Genomic DNA, 27,305 nt, shown 5'->3' with positions numbered 1-27,305 from the left:
GCCGACGGACAGCAACAAGATCGCGCGCCCAGTTTTCTTTGCAGGCAATAGATTTACCCGCCCATTACAGGCCCAAAAAAAACCATTTTATTTCTCCGTTTAAAACTGAAATATAAAAATACAACTACAAGGTCCTAAACGCAAGACATGACGCTTTGTATTAAACTAAAAAAAGAATATTTATTAATAGTATTCTTTAAATTAAATAAGGTCAAAAAATATACATATTTCAAAAACGTGCATTATATTAAAACGACTCCAGGACTCATACCAAGTATTGGCCGAACATCAGCCATGTACCAAATGAAAGCTGTAACATTTCTTAACAAAATATACTTTTCAGAATTTTTGTCTGGGCCGACACATTTAATGCCGACGGACAGCAACAAAATCGCGCGCCCAGTTTTCCTTGCAGCCAATAGATTTACCCGCCCATTACAGGCCCTGAAAAAACCATTTTATTTCTCGGTTTAAAACTGAAATATAAAAATCCAACTACAAGGTCCTAAACGCAAGATATGACGCTTTGTATTTAACTAAATAAATATTATTTATTAATAGTATTCTTTAAATTATTTAAGGTCAAAGAAGGTACATATTTCAAAAACTTGCATTTTATAAAAACGACTCCAGGACTCATACCAAGTATTGGCCGAACATCAGGCATGTACCAAATGAAAGCTGTAACATTTCTTAACAAAATATACATTTCAGAATTTTATTCTGGGCCGACACTTTTAATGCCGACGGACAGCAACAAGATCGCGCGCCCTGTTTTCCTTGCAGGCAATAGCTTCACCCGCCTATTACAGGACCTGAAAAAACCATTTTATTTCTCCGTTAAAAACTGAAATATAAAAATACAACTATAAGGTCCTAAACGCAAGATATGACGGTTTGTATTTAACTAAAAAAATTGTATTATTTAATAGTATTCTTTAAATTATATAAGGTCAAAAAAGGTACATATTTCAAAAACTTGCATTTTATAAAAACGACTCCAGGACTCATACCAAGTATTAGCCGAACATCAGGCATGTACCAAATGAAAGCTGTAACATTTCTTAACAAAATATACATTTCAGAATTTTATTCTGGGCCGACACTTTTAATGCCGACGGACAGCAACAAGATCGCGCGCCCTGTTTTCCTTGCAGGCAATAGCTTCACCCGCCTATTACAGGACCTGAAAAAACCATTTTATTTCTCCGTTTAAAACTGAAATATTAAAATCCAACTACAAGGTCCTAAACGCAAGATATGACGCTTTGTATTTAACTAAAAAAATTAGTATTTATTAATAGTATTCTTTAAAATATATAAGGTCAAAGAAGGTACATATTTCAAAAACTTGCATTTTATAAAAACGACTCCAGGACTCATACCAAGTATTGGCCGAATATCAGCCATGTACCAAATGAAAGCTGTAACGTTTCTTAACAAAATATACTGTTCAGAATTTTTGTCTGGGCCGACACTTTTAATGCCGATGGACAGCAACAAGATCGCGCGCCCTGTTTTCCTTGCAGGCAATAGCTTCACCCGCCCATTACAGGACCTGAAAAAACCATTTTATTTCTCCGTTTAAAACTGAAATATAAAAATCCAACTACAAGGTCCTAAACGCAAGATATGACGCTTTGTATTAAACTAAAAAAAAGAATATTTATTAATGGTATTCTATAAATTATATACGGTCAAAAAAGGTACATATTTCAAAAACTTGCATTTTATAAAAACGACTCCAGGACTCATACCAAGTATTGGCCGAATATCAGCCATGTACCAAATGAAAGCTGTAACGTTTCTTAACAAAATATACTGTTCAGAATTTTCGTCTGGGCCGACACTTTTAATGCCGACGGACAGCAACAGGATCGCGCACCCAGTTTTCCTTGCAGGCAATAGATTTACCCGCCCATTACAGGCCCTGAAAAAAACCATTTTATTTCTCCATTTAAAACTGAAATATATAAATCTAACTACAAAGTCCTAAACCCAAGATATGACGCTTTGTATTAAACAAAAAAATAGTATTTATTAATAGTATTCTTAAAATTAATTAAATTCAAAAAAGGAACATATTTCAAAAAATTGCATTATATTAAAACGACTCCAGGACTCATACTAAGTATTGGCCGAACATCAGCCATGTACCAAATGAAAGCAGTAACATTTCTTAACAAAATATACTTTTAAGAATTTTTGTCTGGGCCGACACTTTTAATGCCGACGGACAGCAACAAGATCGCGCGCCCAGTTTTCCTTGTAGGCAATAGATTTACCCGCCCATTACAGGACCTGAAAAAACCATTTTATTTCTTCGATTAAAACTGAAATATAAAAATCCAACTACAAGGAACTAAACGCAAGATATAACGCTTTGTATTTAACTAAATAAATATTATTTATTAATAGTATTCTTTAAATTAAATAAGGTCAAAAAATATACATATTTCAAAAACGTGCATTATATTAAAACGACTCCAGGACTCATACCAAGTATTGGCCGAACATCAGCCATGTACCAAATGAAAGCTGTAACATTTCTTAACAAAATATACTTTTCAGAATTTTTGTCTGGGCCGACACATTTAATGCCGACGGACAGCAACAAAATCGCGCGCCCAGTTTTCCTTGCAGCCAATAGATTTACCCGCCCATTACAGGCCCTGAAAAAACCATTTTATTTCTCCGTTTAAAACTGAAATATAAAAATCCAACTACAAGGTCCTAAACGCAAGATATGACGCTTTGTATTTAACTAAATAAATATTATTTATTAATAGTATTCTTTAAATTATTTAAGGTCAAAGAAGGTACATATTTCAAAAACTTGCATTTTATAAAAACGACTCCAGGACTCATTCCAACTATTGGCCGAACATCAGGCATGTACCAAATGAAAACTGTAACATTTCTTAACAAAATATACATTTCAGAATTTTTGTCTGGGCCGACACATTTAATGCCGACGGACAGCAACAAGATCGCGCGCCCAGTTTTCCTTGCAGCCAATAGATTTACCCGCCCATTACAGGCCCTGAAAAAACCATTTTATTTCTCGGTTTAAAACTGAAATATAAAAATCCAACTACAAGGTCCTAAACGCAAGATATGACGCTTTGTATTTAACTAAATAAATATTATTTATTAATAGTATTCTTTAAATTATTTAAGGTCAAAAAAGGTACATATTTCAAAAACTTGCATTTTATAAAAACGACTCCAGGACTCATACCAAGTATTGGCCGAACATCAGGCATGTACCAAATGAAAGCTGTAACATTTCTTAACAAAATATACATTTCAGAATTTTATTCTGGGCCGACACTTTTAATGCCGACGGACAGCAACAAGATCGCGCGCCCTGTTTTCCTTGCAGGCAATAGCTTCACCCGCCTATTACAGGACCTGAAAAAACCATTTTATTTCTCCGTTTAAAACTGAAATATTAAAATCCAACTACAAGGTCCTAAACGCAAGATATGACGCTTTGTATTTAACTAAAAAAATTAGTATTTATTAATAGTATTCTTTAAATTATTTAAGGTCAAAAAAGGTACATATTTCAAAAACTTGCATTTTATAAAAACGACTCCAGGACTCATACCAAGTATTGGCCGAACATCAGGCATGTACCAAATGAAAGCTGTAACATTTCTTAACAAAATATACATTTCAGAATTTTATTCTGGGCCGACACTTTTAATGCCGACGGACAGCAACAAGATCGCGCGCCCTGTTTTCCTTGCAGGCAATAGCTTCACCCGCCTATTACAGGACCTGAAAAAACCATTTTATTTCTCCGTTAAAAACTGAAATATAAAAATACAACTATAAGGTCCTAAACGCAAGATATGACGGTTTGTATTTAACTAAAAAAATTGTATTATTTAATAGTATTCTTTAAATTATATAAGGTCAAAAAAGGTACATATTTCAAAAACTTGCATTTTATAAAATGGACTCCAGGACTCATAACAAGTATTAGCCGAACATCAGGCATGTACCAAATGAAAGCTGTAACATTTCTTAACAAAATATACATTTCAGAATTTTATTCTGGGCCGACACTTTTAATGCCGACGGACAGCAACAAGATCGCGCGCCCTGTTTTCCTTGCAGGCAATAGCTTCACCCGCCTATTACAGGACCTGAAAAAACCATTTTATTTCTCCGTTTAAAACTGAAATATTAAAATCCAACTACAAGGTCCTAAACGCAAGATATGACGCTTTGTATTTAACTAAAAAAATTAGTATTTATTAATAGTATTCTTTAAAATATATAAGGTCAAAGAAGGTACATATTTCAAAAACTTGCATTTTATAAAAACGACTCCAGGACTCATACCAAGTATTGGCCGAATATCAGCCATGTACCAAATGAAAGCTGTAACGTTTCTTAACAAAATATACTGTTCAGAATTTTTGTCTGGGCCGACACTTTTAATGCCGACGGACAGCAACAAGATCGCGCGCCCTGTTTTCCTTGCAGGCAATAGCTTCACCCGCCCATTACAGGACCTGAAAAAACCATTTTATTTCTCCGTTTAAAACTGAAATATAAAAATCCAACTACAAGGTCCTAAACGCAAGATATGACGCTTTGTATTAAACTAAAAAAAAGAATATTTATTAATGGTATTCTATAAATTATATACGGTCAAAAAAGGTACATATTTCAAAAACTTGCATTTTATAAAAACGACTCCAGGACTCATACCAAGTATTGGCCGAATATCAGCCATGTACCAAATGAAAGCTGTAACGTTTCTTAACAAAATATACTGTTCAGAATTTTTGTCTGGGCCGACACTTTTAATGCCGACGGACAGCAACAGGATCGCGCACCCAGTTTTCCTTGCAGGCAATAGATTTACCCGCCCATTACAGGCCCTGAAAAAAACCATTTTATTTCTCCATTTAAAACTGAAATATATAAATCTAACTACAAAGTCCTAAACCCAAGATATGACGCTTTGTATTAAACAAAAAAATAGTATTTATTAATATTATTCTTAAAATTAATTAAATTCAAAAAAGGAACATATTTCAAAAAATTGCATTATATTAAAACGACTCCAGGACTCATACTAAGTATTGGCCGAACATCAGCCATGTACCAAATGAAAGCTGTAACATTTCTTAACAAAATATACTTTTAAGAATTTTTGTCTGGGCCGACACTTTTAATGCCGACGGACAGCAACAAGATCTCGCACCCTGTTTTACTTGCAGGCAATAGCTTCACCCGCCCATTAAAGGACCTGAAAAAACCATTTTATTTCTCAGTTTAAAACTGAAATATAAAAATCCAACTACAAGGTCCTAAACGCAAGATATGACGCTTTGTATTTAACAAAAAAAATAGTATTTATTAATAGTATTCTTTAAATTATTTAAATACAAAAAAAGTACATATTTCAAAAACTTGCATTATATTAAAACGACTCCAGGACTCATACCAAGTATTGGCCGAACATCAGCCATGTACCAAATGAAAGCTGTAACATTTCTTAACAAAATATACTTTTCAGAATTTTTGTCTGGGCCGACACTTTTAATGCCGACGGACAGCAACAAGATCTCGCGCCCTGTTTTACTTGCAGGCAATAGCTTCACCCGCCCATTACAGGACCTGAAAAAACCATTTTATTTCTCAGTTTAAAACTGAAATATAAAAATCCAAATACAAGGTCCTAAACGCAAGATATGACGCTTTGTAATTAACTAAAAAAATAGTATTTATTAATAGTATTCCTTAAATTATATAAGGTCAAGAAGGTACATATTTCAAAAACTTGCATTTTATAAAAACGACTCCAGGACTCATACCAAGTATTGGCCGAACATAAGCCATGTACCAAATGAAATCTGTAACATTTCTTAACAAAATATACTAATCATAATTTTTGTCTGGGCCGACACTTTTAATGCCGACGGACAGCAACAAGATCGCGCGCCCAGTTTTCCTTGTAGGCAATAGATTTACCCGCCCATTACAGGCCCTGAAAAAACCATTTTATTTCTTCGATTAAAACTGAAATATAAAAATCCAACTACAAGGAACTAAACGCAAGATATAACGCTTTGTATTTAACTAAATAAATATTATTTATTAATAGTATTCTTTAAATTAAATAAGGTCAAAAAATATACATATTTCAAAAACGTGCATTATATTAAAACGACTCCAGGACTCATACCAAGTATTGGCCGAACATCAGCCATGTACCAAATGAAAGCTGTAACATTTCTTAACAAAATATACTTTTCAGAAGTTTTGTCTGGGCCGACACATTTAATGCCGACGGACAGCAACAAGATCGCGCGCCCAGTTTTCCTTGCAGCCAATAGATTTACCCGCCCATTACAGGCCCTGAAAAAACCATTTTATTTCTCCGTTTAAAACTGAAATATAAATATCCAACTACAAGGTCCTAAACGCAAGATATGACGCTTTGTATTTAACTAAATAAATATTATTAATTAATAGTATTCTTTAAATTATTTAAGGTCAAAGAAGGTACATATTTCAAATCTTGTATTTTATAAAAACGACTCCAGGACTCATACCAAGTATTGGCCGAATATCAGCCATGTACCAAATGAAAGCTGTAACGTTTCTTAACAAAATATACTGTTCAGAATTTTTGTCTGGGCCGACACTTTTAATGCCGACGGACAGCAACAAGATCGCGCGCCCTGTTTTCCTTGCAGGCAATAGCTTCACCCGCCCATTACAGAACCTGAAAAAACCATTTTATTTCTCCGTTTAAAACTGAAATATAAAAATCCAACTACAAGGTCCTAAACGCAAGATATGACGCTTTGTATTAAACTAAAAAAAAGAATATTTATTAATGGTATTCTATAAATTATATACGGTCAAAAAAGGTACATATTTCAAAAACTTGCATTTTATAAAAACGACTCCAGGACTCATACCAAGTATTGGCCGAATATCAGCCATGTACCAAATGAAAGCTGTAACGTTTCTTAACAAAATATACTGTTCAGAATTTTTGTCTGGGCCGACACTTTTAATGCCGACGGACAGCAACAAGATCGCGCGCCCTGTTTTCCTTGCAGGCAATAGCTTCACCCGCCTATTACAGGACCTGAAAAAACCATTTTATTTCTCCGTTAAAAACTGAAATATAAAAATACAACTATAAGGTCCTAAACGCAAGATATGACGGTTTGTATTTAACTAAAAAAATTGTATTATTTAATAGTATTCTTTAAATTATATAAGGTCAAAAAAGGTACATATTTCAAAAACTTGCATTTTATAAAAACGACTCCAGGACTCATACCAAGTATTAGCCGAACATCAGGCATGTACCAAATGAAAGCTGTAACATTTCTTAACAAAATATACATTTCAGAATTTTATTCTGGGCCGACACTTTTAATGCCGACGGACAGCAACAAGATCGCGCGCCCTGTTTTCCTTGCAGGCAATAGCTTCACCCGCCTATTACAGGACCTGAAAAAACCATTTTATTTCTCCGTTTAAAACTGAAATATTAAAATCCAACTACAAGGTCCTAAACGCAAGATATGACGCTTTGTATTTAACTAAAAAAATTAGTATTTATTAATAGTATTCTTTAAAATATATAAGGTCAAAGAAGGTACATATTTCAAAAACTTGCATTTTATAAAAACGACTCCAGGACTCATACCAAGTATTGGCCGAATATCAGCCATGTACCAAATGAAAGCTGTAACGTTTCTTAACAAAATATACTGTTCAGAATTTTTGTCTGGGCCGACACTTTTAATGCCGACGGACAGCAACAAGATCGCGCGCCCTGTTTTCCTTGCAGGCAATAGCTTCACCCGCCCATTACAGGACCTGAAAAAACCATTTTATTTCTCCGTTTAAAACTGAAATATAAACATCCAACTACAAGGTCCTAAACGCAAGATATGACGCTTTGTATTAAACTAAAAAAAAGAATATTTATTAATGGTATTCTATAAATTATATACGGTCAAAAAAGGTACATATTTCAAAAACTTGCATTTTATAAAAACGACTCCAGGACTCATACCAAGTATTGGCCGAACATCAGCCATGTACCAAATGAAACCTGTAACATTTCTTAATAAAATATACTTTTCAGAATTTTAGTCTGGGCCGACAACTTTAATGCCGACGGACAGCAACAAGATCGCGCGCCCTGTTTTCCTTGCAGGCAATAGCTTCACCCGGCCATTACAGGACCTAAAAAAACCATTTTATTTCTCCATTTAAAACTGAAATATAAAAATCCAACTACAAGGTCCTAAACGCAAGATATGACGCTTTGTATTTAACTAAAAAAAATAGTATTTATTAATAGTATTCTTTAAAATATATAGGGTCAAAGAAGGTACATATTTCAAAAACTTTCATTTTATAAAAACGACTCCAGGACTCATACCAAGTATTGGCCGAACATCAGCCATGTACCAAATGAAAGCTGTAACGTTTCTTAACAAAACATACCTTTCAGAATTTTTGTCTGGGCTGACACTTTTAATGCCGACGGACAGCAACAAGATCGCGCGCCCAGTTTTACTTGCAGGCAATAGCTTCACCCGCCCATTACAGGACCTAAAAAACCATTTTATTTCTCCGTTTAAAACTAAAATATAAAAATCCAACTACAAGGTCCTAAACGCAAGATATGACGCTTTGTATTTAACATAAAAAATAGTATTTATTAATAGTATTCTTTAAAATATATAAGGTCAAAGAAGGTACATATTTCCAAAACTTGCATTTTATAAAAACGACTCCAGGACTCATACCAAGTAATGGCCGAATATCAGCCATGTACCAAATGAAAGCTGTAACGTTTCTTAACAAAATATACTGTTCAGAATTTTTGTCTGGGCCGACACTTTTAATGCCGACGGACAGCAACAAGATCGCGCGCCCTGTTTTCCTTGCTAGCAATAGCTTCACCCGCCCATTACAGGACCTGAAAAAACCATTTTATTTCTCCGTTTAAAACTGAAATAAAAAAATCCAACTAGAAGGTCCTAAACGCAAGATATGACGCTTTGTATTTAACAAAAAAAATAGTATTTATTAATAGTATTCTTTAAATTATTTAAATTCAAAAAAAGTACATATTTCAAAACATGCATTATATTTAAACGACTCCAGGACTCATACCAAGTATTGGCCGAACATCAGCCATGTACTAAATGAAAGCTGTCACCTTACTTAACAAAATATACTGTTCAGAATTTTTGTCTGGGCCGACACTTTTAATGCCGACGGACAGCAACAAGATCGCGCGCCCTGTTTTCCTTGCAGGCAATAGCTTCACCCGGCCATTACAGGACCTAAAAAAAAAACATTTTATTTCTCCGTTTAAAACTGAAATATAAAAATCCAACTACAAGGTCCTAAACGCAAGATATGACGCTTTGTATTTAACTAAAAAAATAGTATTTATTAATAGTATTCTTTAAATTATTTAAATTCAAAAAAAGTACATATTTCAAAAACTTGCATTATATTAAAACGACTCCAGTACTCATACCAAGTATTGGCCGAACATCAGCCATATACCAAATGAAAGCTGTAACCTTACTTAACAAAATATACTGTTCAGAATTTTTGTCTGGGCCGACACTTTTAATGCCGACGGACAGCAACAAGATCGCGCGCCCAGTTTCACTTGCAGGCAATAGCTTCACCCGCCCATTACAGGACCTGAAAAAACCATTTTATTTCTCAGTTTAAAACTGAAATATAAAAATCCAACTACAAGGTCCTAAACGCAATATATGATGCTTTGTAATTAACTAAAAAAATTGTATTTATTAATAGTATTCCTTAAATTATATAAGGTCAAGAAGGTACATATTTCAAATTCTTGCATTTTATAAAAACGACTCCAGGACTCATACCAAGTATTGGCCGAATATCAGCCATGTACCAAATGAAAGCTGTAACATTTCTTAACAAAATATACTAATCATAATTTTTGTCTGGGCCGACACTTTTAATGCCGACGGACAGCAACAAGATCGCGCGCCCAGTTTTCTTTGCAGGCAATAGATTTACCCGCCCATTACAGGCCCAAAAAAAACCATTTTATTTCTCCGTTTAAAACTGAAATATAAAAATACAACTACAAGGTCCTAAACGCAAGACATGACGCTTTGTATTAAACTAAAAAAAGAATATTTATTAATAGTATTCTAAAAATTATATAAGGTCAAAAAGGTACATATTTAAAAAACTTGCATTTTATAAAAACGACTCCAGGACTCATACCAAGTATTGGCCGAACATAAGCCATGTACCAAATGAAAGCTGTAAAATTTCTAAACAAAATATACTAATCATAATTTTTGTCTGGGCCGACACTTTTAATGCCGACGGACAGCAACAAGATTGCGCGCCCAGTTTTCCTTGTAGGCAATAGATTTACCCGCCCATTACAGGCCCTGAAAAAACCATTTTATTTCTTCGATTAAAACTGAAATATAAAAATCCAACTACAAGGTCTTAAACGCAAGATATGACGCTTTGTATTTAACTAAATAAATATTATTTATTAATAGTATACTTTAAATTAAATAAGGTCAAAAAATATACATATTTCAAAAACGTGCATTATATTAAAACGACTCCAGGACTCATACTAAGTATTGGCCGAATATCAGCCATGTACCAAATGAAAGCTGTAACGTTTCTTAACAAAATATACTTTTCAGAATTTTTGTCTGGGCCGACACTTTTAATGCCGACGGACAGCAACAAGATTTCGCGCCCTGTTTTACTTGCAGGCAATAGCTTCACCCGCCCATTACAGGACCTGAAAAAACCATTTTATTTCTCCGTTTAAAACTGAAATATAAAAATCCAACTACAAGGTTCTAAACGCAAGATATGGCGCTTTGTTTTTAACTTAAATAATTGGTATTTATTCTAGTGTATAGGGTTTTCCCTGAGACACGCCTAGGTCCTACCTTAAATTGGCCCCTTTCCCACACACTTTAGCTTAGTTTAATTTAAGTTAGGAAAACATTTCAATTGTCATTCGAGTCAGGCTTTTCAGGGGGGTTTCTCCACGCTCCTGGCTGGCTTTAGACACACGTAGAAAAGGGATGATAGTCGCAGTGTCTGTCATTTATACTCGATCCTAAAACCGGACGATTCGACGGCCGGCCTGTAAATAACTTCTCATACACTCCAGAGTTCACACATTTTTTAAGCATATTACCATGGTGTTCGCAATAATTGGGGTTAATTGTTTTAAAATAAAACAATAATATACCATGTCATGCACTTTTTTAATACACAGTATTTGAATAAATTTTCCCTAACACATAAACCATACACGCTGACGTCATGAGTTTCTCAAGGTAACCTAATTTGGTACGTCTCTGGAGTTATACTTAATTTATAACCCATTTGCAAGAAGTCAAATGAATCGGAAACACATTGTCGAATAAAATTAGTAAGTATTAATTATTATATCTGTGACATCTTAATTATGTTACTTAGATACAGTGTGCTATCTGTACAAGAGTAAAATTTAACATTAGAGGTATGACAATTCATAATATTGTAAGTTTAATTGTACTTTTTTAATAACTACCAAAATACATTCAAATTATGCAGATTTTCCTAGTTATATCCACTAAGAACACGGATATTTAATCATATAGGTAATTCATTTATTATTTATAGAGGAGACATTGAAGCAAACATTTTCTTTCAATTATTATACATATATGTGTAAGTATGCATGTGTGTATATATATAAAGTCCACATTCGGCATTATCAATATGTATGTAATTGGGAAATTCATACATTGGAAGAATTTTTATAACTTGCAGGGTTATGCGGGATTGTGTAAAAAAATATGTACCTAACAATGAAAGGTGAGTATGTTAACATTTTCTAAATGAGGCTCAAAGATAAAGTTACGACACATTTTAAATTTACCTTTTTTGATTCAGGACCGTAGCTTATCAACTGTTCTGGTTCAGAAACTATCTTAATTATTACAAAGTACATCAGAATCCAGTGACGACCGGTGTATGAGCTGCAGCAGGGGAGTCAGTTTGCAAGCGCACTGACATTCACGACAAGCTTGATTCACCAATGCCCACAATGTCACAGAGGAGCCAGCGATTATCAACCAGTCGCAGCCACGCAGTGCGACGCTGCGTCTACTGGAAACAATTCTGAAGAGTTGGAATCTGCTGCATTCATTCGATAGTCACCACAATAACAATACATTAGAATAATGTTGTTTATATACTATTGAGACCTTGCATGTGATGGTAACGGGCCAGCATCTCGTTACCTGTATTTAAGGGGCGAGAACATATCAATTAGTTCTGGAAAAAAAAATTCCCAAGAATTATTAAAATAAAGTACATGAAAGATGCTGTTAATTGTACACCATACAAAGTACATGCTGCATTTCAACAAATGTGCTTGCATGGTTAACGTAACGTTATATCAATGAGTAAATAGAAAATTTTATTCGAAATTTAGTCATTAGCCAACCCCAAGTGTGAAAGATATTCAAGCAATTATTTGCAATGTTGCAAATATGTTTTAAAATGGTGCAATTTATGGCTTACTTTTTCAATTTTTCTTTGTAATGAAACAAGAAACAACTTGCAACGTCACAAAAGGCTCGCTCAGGAAGGAGGGTGCAACCTCTCTTTGGAACGATCCTCTTGTTCAATGTCAAATGAGCTACTTGTCACTTGCATTTGTTATTTTCCTAGTGTTAACTAAGAGGTTTCTTATATTTCAATGGTGGTATACACCACAACACTTTATATTTGTTCGGTACATTCGTATAACGGGAAACTGTAATTACATAATCCAGAGAACATAACATCACTTGGAAACCACACGTACTAAGTGTAAGGTTCTATCATATAGTTAAACAAGTTTGGCTGGCAACAAACACAACAAATTAAAATCGGCATTAAACGCAACATTCCCAGTCCATTGACCATAGTTCGAGTGCTTATAGAAGTTCTATATGAAACCAAATAAAAATAATTCTGTAATACTACTGTTATTATTCTCAAATGTATAGAAGTAGTATAGTTTGGCCAGTCCGGAAACAGGCCTCAGGCGGTGGATTGAAGATTGTCGTCCGCCATCTTGGATTTGTGACGTCACGGCGGCAAAAATTCCTCAAAATTCCTTAAAAATGACTCAAAATGACTCAAAATTTCCCGTTTTAAGAAAAAATTTCCCGTTTTCGAGGGAAAAATTCCCGTTTCGAGGGAAAATTTCCCGATTTAGTCCTTAAAAATCCCAACGGCTAGAAATGTCCTGATAGAGGCTTAAGCATCCTTAACTCAAGCCTCAGTTAAGCCTCTATCAGGATGTGACCTTGACCTTTGACCTTGACCCCGACGGCCATCTTGGATCCGCCATCTTGGATGACGTCATTTCGTTTTCTCGAACATTCCGGCATTGTGTTATCCGCCATTTTGAATTATGATGTCACCATTGCAATTTCCGTTACGGCCGCCATCTTTAAATTTATTATCCGATTTTAATGAAAAAAATTTTAAAATTATAAAAAAATTAAATAATATTTTTAATAAAAAATATTTAAAAAAAACATTTACGACACGGAGCTCGGAGTCCTCGGTTCGAACCCGACGAGTGCAAAAAAATTAAAAATGATGACCGATCCTTCCCTCACAGTGGACGCAGGCATACTGACTCCCACCACTTTTTTTTTCAAAGCATATATATCGTCAGGTAGTATGATGTCATGTCCGCCATCTTGTCTTCGATGCTGGAAGCCATCATCATTGTATCGTCGGCTAGAGTGCGCCGATGACATGTTAGTTTAATTCGTATCCGCTAGAGTGCAGTTATAATTTATTACTGTGACACCCGCCATCTTGTCATTTGGCCGCCATCTTGAAAATCCGTAATTATTTAGCTAGAAATTCGGGAAAACTTTCAAAATTCATTAAATAAATCACTCATTAATTTACATATTGATTCGATCGATTCCCGTCCTCGGTTCGATCTTGGATGATGCAAAAAAAATTAAATATAACATCAATTTAACATAATAGAAACAGGTTCGAGGAATTAAACACTGCAAGTTCTTTTACAAACATAATATTTATTACATAATTTCTATTCTACTACAGGATCATTTGAGAAAGCCAGCAATCTTATAATCATTTAGTTCCGCAGCGGTGTGAAATGACTAATTCTTAGCTCCAATCGGTTTATACTAGACAGAGTCCAGCCAGAACCTTTACAGACATAGTCCACCTCTTCTTGACAGAGTTTCTGGATACCGTTTTTAACAGTTTGCTTCACATCGTTAGAACTGTAAATTACTGCAGCCGATGTCTTGAATGCACACTTCTTCACTTTGTCATCGAACGGATATGGCTTTCCATATATATACAGTCCAACCACAAGTTATATTTCAAAGGTCCGTTTGTTGCTACATCATCAGTAAGCTGATTGATTATGTCCTCTCTGATATCATCAAGAAAATTACAAATGTCTTTCGACTCACCTAACGTATTTAAATAATAATAGTCCTTCAATGTTCCACGAAATGCAGACTGCGCCAAGTAGAAGCCATTATCGTTCACTTGTAATGCTCCGAACACAGTCTTAGGTTTATTTTCCTGTTCAGACATCATACCAATCGGTTGCTGCACATCGGTTTTCTTGCTTGTACGCTCACGAGCCTTCAACCTAAACTGAGGAGTCGAAATTTCTGCAGGTAGTTCAGCAGTAGGCACACGGACTTCACCTTTACAGTTTTTCGCATGTCGTCGCAAATTATCAATTTGAGTAAACCATTCATGACACTCATCACATCGAAACTTCATGCGAGATGGATTCTTCGTGCATTTGCTCCGCTCATGTCTTCGTGCATCATGGGAAAATGCGAACGACGTATCACAGTAGCTGCAAGGATACCGTGGTGATGAAGACGATCCTTTCAGACCCGATCCAGATACAGGCGTTACAACAGTAGTACCATTTCCAGGCATTCTCTTATGCACATCGATGCATCGTTGTTGCGACGAAACCTTTACTTTCTGCCGAACAGCAGGGCCTTTGCATGCCTTCATGTGCGTTTTCATATTATCTTTTCTGGCAAACTGCTTATGACATTTCTCACAAACAAACATTTTACGATATAGGTTCTTGACACATTCGCTCCTCTCGTGTCGCCGAGCATTGCTGCTGTTTGAGAAAATCTTGTCGCAATAACAGCACCGATGTTCGCTAGTTGTCAAATCAGCATCCATTGAAGTCTCCATCGAGGTCGTATCGTCGATCGTCGTGGTTTCCTGCACATCCAGCTCAGTAGTCATTAAGCTATCTTCTGCTGGTGGTATCACATCTGTTGAAATCTCCTCCAGTGTTGACATCGACGTTGTCAACGGAATCTGCTCCTTCTCCGTCGTAGCTGTCGTCAAGGTTCCCGTAGACGATGGTACAACCTCCATCGAGTTCGTCGTTAAAGTCGGTAAAGATGCCATCGAGTTCGCAAGAACAGGTAATTACATGATTAATGCACCAGAAGAAACAAACTAGGTGATCCTTACACCGACGACGTCAGTAACAAACTGAGCGTCCTGTTGTCTAGGACTCGCTTATATACATGCACCGTATGGAATAAAACGCTAGTCAAATCAAGAACCATTTACAATAATACTAGAGTCAAAACAACATTAAAATAGAAGGACCATCAACGAAAAGGCAGCACATTTGGAAGCACCGACAACGAAACGGCAGCACATTTGGAAGCACCGACAACGAAAAGACAGCACATTTGGAAGCACCGACAACGAAAAGGCAGCACATTTGGAAGCACCGACAACGAAATGGCAGCACATTTGGAAGCACCGACAACGAAAAGGCAGCACATTTGGAAGCACCGACAACGAAAAGGCAGCACATTTGGAAGCACCGACAACGAAACGGCAGCACATTTGGAAGCACCGACAACGAAAAGGCAGCACATTTGGAAGCACCGACAACGAAACGGCAGCACATTTGGAAGCACCGACAACGAAACGGCAGCACATTTGGAAGCACCGACAACGAAACGGCAGCACATTTGGAAGCACCGACAACGAAACGGCAGCACATTTGAAAGCACCGACAACGAAACGGCAGCACATTTGGAAGCACCGACAACGAAACGGCAGCACATTTGGAAGCACCGACAACGAAAAGGCAGCACATTTGGAAGCACCGACAACGAAAAGGCAGCACATTTGGAAGCACCGACAACGAAAAGGCAGCACATTTGGAAGCACCGACAACGAAAAGGCAGCACATTTGGAAGCACCGACAACGAAAAGGCAGCACATTTGGAAGCACCGACAACGAAAAGGCAGCACATTTGGAAGCACCGACAACGAAACGGCAGCACATTTGGAAGCACCGGCAACGAAAAGGCAGCACATTTGGAAGCACCGACAACGAAAAGGCAGCGCATTTGGAAGCACCGACAACGAAAAGGCAGCACCATCATCAAAAAGGCCGCACATTTGTCATTGGCTCCAATATTCATTGGCTCCAATATTCATTGGCTCCATTATTCATTGATTCCATCAGTCTATTGATTCTATCAGTCTAGTGACTCCATCTGTCATTGGCTCCTACAGTCATTGGCTCCTACAGTCATTGGCTCCAACAACTGTCTTTTGTCTCACCAACTCCAAATATATATATTTGGCTAGAATTCTACGAGTCTAAGAGACTATGAGACCACATGGCTACGAGTCTAAAATGATCTAGCTGGTTACGAGTTATACATGGCTTGCGAGGCTACAGAGCTACGAAGTTTCTAGTACACAGGTTTACATGACTGCGAGGATACAGGACTACAAGTCTGCAAGAGTACTTGACTACGAAGGTACTCGTCTACATGACTCCAGTTACCGCATCTGTCTTCGACGGAATTTTCTCTTTTGCTCCAACTGCTCCATCAGCATTATGTTATAAGATTACAAGGCATCTTGCTTACGTAGCTTCAAGTCTACAAGCCTCCAATGCATCATGACTGCGAGACTACGATCAATGAGGTTACGAGTCTACGCGATTGCGAGTCTTCTAGGTTACATGATCGCGAGGCTATAGGACTACGAAGCTTCTAGAACGCATGGTTACGAGACTGCGAGGCTACAATTCTACGAGGTCCCAAGACATCCAGGCTACGCGACTACGAGCCATGAGGTTACGAGACTACGTGACTACGAATCTTCAAGTTTACGAGACTGCGAGGCTACAGAGCTACGAAGCCTCTAGTACACAGGTTTACGTGACTGCGAGGATACAGGACTACGCGACTTCGAGCCATAAGGTTACGAGATTACGTGACTACGAATCTTCATGTTTACGAGACTGCGAGGCTACAGAGCTACGAAGCCTCTAGAAAACGAGTTTACGTGACTGCGTGGATACAGGAATACAAGTCTGCATGAATTCTTGACTACGAAGCTACTCGTCTACAAGGCTCCAATTGACACATCTGTCTTCGATGGAATTTTCTCTTTTGCTACATCTACACCATCAGCATTATGTTATAAGATTACAAAGCTACTTGCTTACGTAGCTTCAAGTCTACGAGGCTCCAATACATCATGACTACGAGACTACGAGCCATGAGGTTACGAGACTATGCGATTGCAAGTCTTCAAGGTTACGTCATCGCGAGGCTATAGGACTACGAAGCTTCCAGAACGCATGGTTACGAGAATGCATGACTAATTGGCCGCATGGCTACGAAACTTTATGTCTCTAACTGACTACAATAGCACTATTCAGTGGTGAGAGTTAATTTATTTCATGCAAAGGTACTTGCTGCAAGCAGTTCCACTTTTCAACATCAGATGACGTCACGTTTTGCTTGCAGGTAAAATAATATTTATTTATTTTATGCGGGATGCGGGTTGTTCACTATCGATCGCATAAGAAGAATGGCATCGATAGTCTTCAAGGAGAAGGAAGTTCGTCCTTCCTGCTAGTGCTTCTCAGATTTCTCACGGTCCGCCATCTTGGATTGCGACGTCACGGCTGCCATCTTAGATGGGTGTGACTTTGACCTTTGACCGAAACCACAGGAATGATCACAAGCACACGGATTAACCATCAAAATATATATAAGAATTATCAGGAGCACACGGAGAAAACCATCATAATATTGGCAAGAATAATCAGGAGCACACGGAGAAAAACGACACATGTTTTCTTTGATATCATAAAATTACAGAAAAAAAATATTTAGAAATAAAAAAAATTAATAAAAAAATTTAAAATAAAAACAAAAAATACATAAAATTCTGGCTTGTAGCCTACTAGAACTCTATCTTTGCTCAGCAATGATAAGTTTACAAGCTAGCAGAATCTATTTATGTATTTTTTGTTTTTATTTTAAATTTTTTTATTAATTTTTTTTATTTCTAAATATTTTTTTTCTGTAATTTTATGATATCAAAGAAAACATGTGTCGTTTTTCTCCGTGTGCTCCTGATTATTCTTGCCAATATTATGATGGTTTTCTCCGTGTGCTCCTGATAATTCTTATATATATTTTGATGGTTAATCCGTGTGCTTGTGATCATTCCTGTGGTTTCGGTCAAAGGTCAAAGTCACACCCATCTAAGATGGCAGCCGTGACGTCGCAATCCAAGATGGCGGACCGTGAGAAATCTGAGAAGCACTAGCAGGAAGGACGAACTTCGCTCCTTGAAGACTATCGATGCCATTCTTCTTATGCGATCGATAGTGAACAACCCGCATCCCGCATAAAATAAATAAATATTATTTTACCTGCAAGCAAAACGTGACGTCATCTGATGTTGAAAAGTGGAACTGCTTGCAGCAAGTACCTTTGCATGAAATAAATTAACTCTCACCACTGAATAGTGCTATTGTAGTCAGTTAGAGACATAAAGTTTCGTAGCCATGCGGCCAATTAGTCATGCATTCTCGTAACCATGCGTTCTGGAAGCTTCGTAGTCCTATAGCCTCGCGATGACGTAACCTTGAAGACTTGCAATCGCATAGTCTCGTAACCTCATGGCTCGTAGTCTCGTAGTCATGATGTATTGGAGCCTCGTAGACTTGAAGCTACGTAAGCAAGTAGCTTTGTAATCTTATAACATAATGCTGATGGTGTAGATGTAGCAAAAGAGAAAATTCCATCGAAGACAGATGTGTCAATTGGAGCCTTGTAGACGAGTAGCTTCGTAGTCAAGAACTCATGCAGACTTGTATTCCTGTATCCACGCAGTCACGTAAACTCGTTTTCTAGAGGCTTCGTAGCTCTGTAGCCTCGCAGTCTCGTAAACATGAAGATTCGTAGTCACGTAATCTCGTAACCTTATGGCTCGAAGTCGCGTAGTCCTGTATCCTCGCAGTCACGTAAACCTGTGTACTAGAGGCTTCGTAGCTCTGTAGCCTCGCAGTCTCGTAAACTTGAAGATTCGTAGTCACGTAGTCTCGTAACCTCATGGCTCGTAGTCGCGTAGCCTGGATGTCTTGGGACCTCGTAGAATTGTAGCCTCGCAGTCTCGTAACCATGCGTTCTAGAAGCTTCGTAGTCCTATAGCCTCGCGATCATGTAACCTAGAAGACTCGCAATCGCGTAGACTCGTAACCTCATTGATCGTAGTCTCGCAGTCATGATGCATTGGAGGCTTGTAGACCTGAAGCTACGTAAGCAAGAGGCCTTGTAATCTTATAACATAATGCTGATGGAGCAGTTGGAGCAAAAGAGAAAATTCCGTCGAAGACAGATGCGGTAACTGGAGTCATGTAGACGAGTACCTTCGTAGTCAAGTACTCTTGCAGACTTGTAGTCCTGTATCCTCGCAGTCATGTAAACCTGTGTACTAGAAACTTCGTAGCTCTGTAGCCTCGCAAGCCATGTATAACTCGTAACCAGCTAGATCATTTTAGACTCGTAGCCATGTGGTCTCATAGTCTCTTAGACTCGTAGAATTCTAGCCAAATATATATATTTGGAGTTGGTGAGACAAAAGACAGTTGTTGGAGCCAATGACTGTAGGAGCCAATGACTGTAGGAGCCAATGACAGATGGAGTCACTAGACTGATAGAATCAATAGACTGATGGAATCAATGAATAATGGAGCCAATGAATATTGGAGCCAATGAATATTGGAGCCAATGACAAATGTGCGGCCTTTTTGATGATGGTGCTGCCTTTTCGTTGTCGGTGCTTCCAAATGCGCTGCCTTTTCGTTGTCGGTGCTTCCAAATGTGCTGCCTTTTCGTTGCCGGTGCTTCCAAATGTGCTGCCGTTTCGTTGTCGGTGCTTCCAAATGTGCTGCCTTTTCGTTGTCGGTGCTTCCAAATGTGCTGCCTTTTCGTTGTCGGTGCTTCCAAATGTGCTGCCTTTTCGTTGTCGGTGCTTCCAAATGTGCTGCCTTTTCGTTGTCGGTGCTTCCAAATGTGCTGCCTTTTCGTTGTCGGTGCTTCCAAATGTGCTGCCTTTTCGTTGTCGGTGCTTCCAAATGTGCTGCCGTTTCGTTGTCGGTGCTTCCAAATGTGCTGCCGTTTCGTTGTCGGTGCTTTCAAATGTGCTGCCGTTTCGTTGTCGGTGCTTCCAAATGTGCTGCCGTTTCGTTGTCGGTGCTTCCAAATGTGCTGCCGTTTCGTTGTCGGTGCTTCCAAATGTGCTGCCGTTTCGTTGTCGGTGCTTCCAAATGTGCTGCCTTTTCGTTGTCGGTGCTTCCAAATGTGCTGCCGTTTCGTTGTCGGTGCTTCCAAATGTGCTGCCTTTTCGTTGTCGGTGCTTCCAAATGTGCTGCCTTTTCGTTGTCGGTGCTTCCAAATGTGCTGCCATTTCGTTGTCGGTGCTTCCAAATGTGCTGCCTTTTCGTTGTCGGTGCTTCCAAATGTGCTGTCTTTTCGTTGTCGGTGCTTCCAAATGTGCTGCCGTTTCGTTGTCGGTGCTTCCAAATGTGCTGCCTTTTCGTTGATGGTCCTTCTATTTTAATGTTGTTTTGACTCTAGTATTATTGTAAATGGTTCTTGATTTGACTAGCGTTTTATTCCATACGGTGCATGTATATAAGCGAGTCCTAGACAACAGGACGCTCAGTTTGTTACTGACGTCGTCGGTGTAAGGATCACCTAGTTTGTTTCTTCTGGTGCATTAATCATGTAATTACCTGTTCTTGCGAACTCGATGGCATCTTTACCGACTTTAACGACGAACTCGATGGAGGTTGTACCATCGTCTACGGGAACCTTGACGACAGCTACGACGGAGAAGGAGCAGATTCCGTTGACAACGTCGATGTCAACACTGGAGGAGATTTCAACAGATGTGATACCACCAGCAGAAGATAGCTTAATGACTACTGAGCTGGATGTGCAGGAAACCACGACGATCGACGATACGACCTCGATGGAGACTTCAATGGATGCTGATTTGACAACTAGCGAACATCGGTGCTGTTATTGCGACAAGATTTTCTCAAACAGCAGCAATGCTCGGCGACACGAGAGGAGCGAATGTGTCAAGAACCTATATCGTAAAATGTTTGTTTGTGAGAAATGTCATAAGCAGTTTGCCAGAAAAGATAATATGAAAACGCACATGAAGGCATGCAAAGGCCCTGCTGTTCGGCAGAAAGTAAAGGTTTCGTCGCAACAACGATGCATCGATGTGCATAAGAGAATGCCTGGAAATGGTACTACTGTTGTAACGCCTGTATCTGGATCGGGTCTGAAAGGATCGTCTTCATCACCACGGTATCCTTGCAGCTACTGTGATACGTCGTTCGCATTTTCCCATGATGCACGAAGACATGAGCGGAGCAAATGCACGAAGAATCCATCTCGCATGAAGTTTCGATGTGATGAGTGTCATGAATGGTTTACTCAAATTGATAATTTGCGACGACATGCGAAAAACTGTAAAGGTGAAGTCCGTGTGCCTACTGCTGAACTACCTGCAGAAATTTCGACTCCTCAGTTTAGGTTGAAGGCTCGTGAGCGTACAAGCAAGAAAACCGATGTGCAGCAACCGATTGGTATGATGTCTGAACAGGAAAATAAACCTAAGACTGTGTTCGGAGCATTACAAGTGAACGATAATGGCTTCTACTTGGCGCAGTCTGCATTTCGTGGAACATTGAAGGACTATTATTATTTAAATACGTTAGGTGAGTCGAAAGACATTTGTAATTTTCTTGATGATATCAGAGAGGACATAATCAATCAGCTTACTGATGATGTAGCAACAAACGGACCTTTGAAATATAACTTGTGGTTGGACTGTATATATATGGAAAGCCATATCCGTTCGATGACAAAGTGAAGAAGTGTGCATTCAAGACATCGGCTGCAGTAATTTACAGTTCTAACGATGTGAAGCAAACTGTTAAAAACGGTATCCAGAAACTCTGTCAAGAAGAGGTGGACTATGTCTGTAAAGGTTCTGGCTGGACTCTGTCTAGTATAAACCGATTGGAGCTAAGAATTAGTCATTTCACACCGCTGCGGAACTAAATGATTATAAGATTGCTGGCTTTCTCAAATGATCCTGTAGTAGAATAGAAATTATGTAATAAATATTATGTTTGTAAAAGAACTTGCAGTGTTTAATTCCTCGAACCTGTTTCTATTATGTTAAATTGATGTTATATTTAATTTTTTTTGCATCATCCAAGATCGAACCGAGGACGGGAATCGATCGAATCAATATGTAAATTAATGAGTGATTTATTTAATGAATTTTGAAAGTTTTCCCGAATTTCTAGCTAAATAATTACGGATTTTCAAGATGGCGGCCAAATGACAAGATGGCGGGTGTCACAGTAATAAATTATAACTGCACTCTAGCGGATACGAATTAAACTAACATGTCATCGGCGCACTCTAGCCGACGATACAATGATGATGGCTTCCAGCATCGAAGACAAGATGGCGGACATGACATCATACTACCTGACGATATATATGCTTTGAAAAAAAAAGTGGTGGGAGTCAGTATGCCTGCGTCCACTGTGAGGGAAGGATCGGTCATCATTTTTAATTTTTTTGCACTCGTCGGGTTCGAACCGAGGACTCCGAGCTCCGTGTCGTAAATGTTTTTTTTAAATATTTTTTATTAAAAATATTATTTAATTTTTTTATAATTTTAAAATTTTTTTCATTAAAATCGGATAATAAATTTAAAGATGGCGGCCGTAACGGAAATTGCAATGGTGACATCATAATTCAAAATGGCGGATAACACAATGCCGGAATGTTCGAGAAAACGAAATGACGTCATCCAAGATGGCGGATCCAAGATGGCCGTCGGGGTCAAGGTCAAAGGTCAAGGTCACATCCTGATAGAGGCTTAACTGAGGCTTGAGTTAAGGATGCTTAAGCCTCTATCAGGACATTTCTAGCCGTTGGGATTTTTAAGGACTAAATCGGGAAATTTTCCCTCGAAACGGGAATTTTTCCCTCGAAAACGGGAAATTTTTTCTTAAAACGGGAAATTTTGAGTCATTTTGAGTCATTTTTGAGGAATTTTGAGGAATTTTTGCCGCCGTGACGTCACAAATCCAAGATGGCGGACGACAATGTCGTTTGTCCTAATTTTTAGGACAAACGAAATTAGGATAAACGCTTTAGGACAAACGATTTTAGGACAAACGACGTGTACCCCAATCTTCAATCCACCGCCTGAGGCCTGTTTCCGGACTGGCCAAACTATACTACTTATAGAAATATGGTTGTTCCTTCTTGTAATGGTACAGAACACAAAGGTTTACAGAAATATTGTGTCACTTAACAAACATTTGTATTTTTACATATGAACCCCTAATTCGGTTCCAATTACAATTTATCTTAATCTGTTTTAGCACAATATTGAGCTTAAAATTTCTTATCCTAATTACACTTCTCAACTACCTATGCGGAAATCGGATCAAATTGTTTTCTAATAAATAAAAAATCGAATAAATAGATACTTCAGCCTACATAACACCATACAGTTTCTGCGAGAATATTTATTACGTACTCATAACACTTAAGAAAATGTTACACAAATCATTGCTTGATATTCATTCGTTCTTCTGTTCTGTCAACTGTGAACATAACGGGTGAATCATCGTGAAGTTATATATGTATCCTTTTGCGCACCTTTCTCTTTCACTGGCTAGCAATTTGTGACGTCACTCTGGAGATATTTTGCTAAAGTAGGCTATATATACGGAAATATACGTTAATCTGAGTTTTACATTTTGTTAGAACGGCGGTTATCAACAAATGATGATTCTAATGGCAAATTTATTTCCATTCAAGTAAATAAATTAAGAAATTAGATACCTATAACTAATTTTATTGCCTCATTTATTACAAAATAAGTTTTTTTCTGTATTTTGTTTTGTCTCCGCCCAATTTAGGTTTCGAATGGACGAAAGCTACGATATCATTTAATTTTGACAATCTTTTTTTATATAGCCTGAAGTGATTTTATTATTTATTTCAGTGTAATACATTCACAACACAAGTTTGGCTAAATAATGTTAAACTTTTGTAGCAGTGACGGGTACACGTCGTTTGTCCTAAAATCGTTTGTCCTAAAGCGTTTATCCTAATTTAGTTTGTCCTAAAAATTAGGACAAACGACTTTAGGCCAAACGAAATTAGGACAAACGACTTTAGGACAAACGACTTTAGGACAAACGAATTTTAGGACAAACGACGGAACAGCTTCAAAATATTTTTACTCTGAGTTTTAGGACAAACGACTTTAGGACAAACGACATTAGGATAAACGACTTTAGGACAAACGACTTTAGGACAAACGACTTTTAGGACAAACGACGGTTCCAGTATCGATAAATCCTTACTCTGAGTTTTAGGACAAACGACATTAGGACAAACGACTTTAGGACAAACGACATTAGGATAAACGACTTTAGGACAAACGACATTAGGACAAACGACTTTAGGACAAACGACATTAGGACAAACGGCTTTAGGACAAACGACTTTAGGACAAACGACTTTTAGGACAAATGATTTTAGGACAAACGACATTATGAAAAACCAAGTTAGGACAAATGACTTTAGGACAAAAAACTTTGAGTCAAACTATTTTATTTAAAAACCACAGAGCATGTGAGAACTTACAGTAAAAGAAAACGTTTGAAAAAATAATGTTATATACTGGGGAAATACTTTACATTCTATGTAAAAAAAATTCAGCGTTTACGATCGTTACAATTTTTAGACATCTAGGAATAAACGACTACGGTTTCAACGACCTAAATCTGTTTTTTTTTTGCCATCTTGGATCCGCCATATTTAAATAGAGCGCCCCACTCATAATGATGAAATTTTCGTCATGACCGCCATATTGAATTTTTCTGTTCCACTGGAGGCCGCCATCTTGGATGACGTTTACTTTGTTTCTGTTCTTAGTTCCTAGATAGCGCCAGCAACGCTCTTGATTTTTTTTGTTCTTCTGGAGGCCGCCATCTTGGATACCAAGGACTTTATTTCTGCTGTTTGTTCATAGAGAGCGCCAGCGTCGCTCTGATTGTTCACATAAGGTCGATGTTCCATTACCTACCATAGCTATTATGGTCCTTATCGACGTATTAAATTTAAATTTTTTAACAAAATACATTGGAAGCGCTGTGATTCGAACCATTGCAGCTCTGATCTCTAGGTTGAAAAACATACGCCTTTAACCGCACGGCCATCGAGACATTTACCAAACTGAGAATAAAATAAGGTATATATAAAAATAACATGCATATTCGGACTTGTAATTTTTTTGATTTGAAGTAATAATAGCACCACCTGTTCGAGACAGAACCACCATCATGTATTAAGACGTAACTGTAACAATTATCGTTACGGTCACAATCTTGAATATCCGTAATTGTTTTGTTAGAAAATCGGGAAAAAATTTAAAAATCATTAAAAAATTAATCAATCGAATTAAATAATAAAAATCTTAAAAAACACCGTTGCACTTTTCGTTACGGTCGCCATCTTGAAAATACATAATTTTAATGCTAGAGATTCGAGAAAAAAAAACTTATTAGAATACTGATTAATTAGTTCGATTCCTGTCCTTGATTCGAAACTATTAGAGCAAAAAAAAAACAGATCCTTCCACCACAGAAACCACCTACAGATTGATCTCCGCCACCAATAGCAAGGTATATATATATCGTCAGCTAGTATGACGACATGTCCGCCATCTTGTCTTCATCCGCTGGAGAAAACCATCTTGTTTTCGTCTGCTAGAGTGTGCTGATACCATATTAGTATAATATTATGTTCACCATAACTTTGTCCTCAACTGTTGGCATTGAACAATGACTTTGACCTTGAAATTTGACCTTAACCTTGAACTTTGACCTTGAAATTTGACCTAGACCTTAAAATTTGACCTTGAACCTTGAAATTTGATTTTACCTTAACGACCATCATGGATCCGCCATTTTGCGTTCAGTACATGCTACCAGGAGATACCACCTGCTAGAGGTCATTGCCACCATCTTGTTTTCGTCTGCTGGAGGACACCATCTTGTGCATGTACTCGTCTTATAGAGTACATTACCATCATACTTGTCTAAGTTTTACCCGCTAGAGTGCAGTAATCATTTATTATTATTGAAGTGCCTTCCATCTTGAAATTTGGGCGCCATCTTGGAATCGTGTAATTATTTAGCTATAAATTCTGGATAAAATTACAAAATTCACCAAAAAATTCACTCATTAAAGTAATGATTGATTATATCAATTCCTGTTCTTGGTTCGATCCTTGGATGATGCAAAAAAATAATTTTATGGAAAAAATAATTATTATAATAAATTATTATCAAAGACCTAAAAGAGACTTAAAATCATCTATTAACATCATGTTTTAAACCATTACGACCACCATTTTAGATATTTGTTTTTATTGACTTATTAGTTCGGGAAAAATTCCAAAATTCACCGAAAATATCACACATTATTTTACATATTGAATCGAAACTTTCTTCGATCTATGAACGAAGCTTAAAATAAATTTAATTTAAATACAAGAAAAATGTCAGCTTCGAGAAATAAAACACCGCAAGTTCTTTTACAAACATAATATTTATTACATTATTTCTATCCTACTGAAGGATCACTTGCGAAAGCCTTATAAAGATTTCTATAAACATTTCTATAAACATTTATCTTATAAACATTTAGCCCTGCATAGACGTGAAATGACTAATTCTTAGCTCCAACAGCTCCAACTGCTCCAAATGCTCTAAC

This window comes from Bacillus rossius, chromosome 1 (assembly GCF_032445375.1).
Source record: "Bacillus rossius redtenbacheri isolate Brsri chromosome 1, Brsri_v3, whole genome shotgun sequence".
Taxonomy (NCBI): domain Eukaryota; kingdom Metazoa; phylum Arthropoda; class Insecta; order Phasmatodea; family Bacillidae; genus Bacillus; species Bacillus rossius.
Note: the sequence above shows the minus strand (reverse complement) of the source record.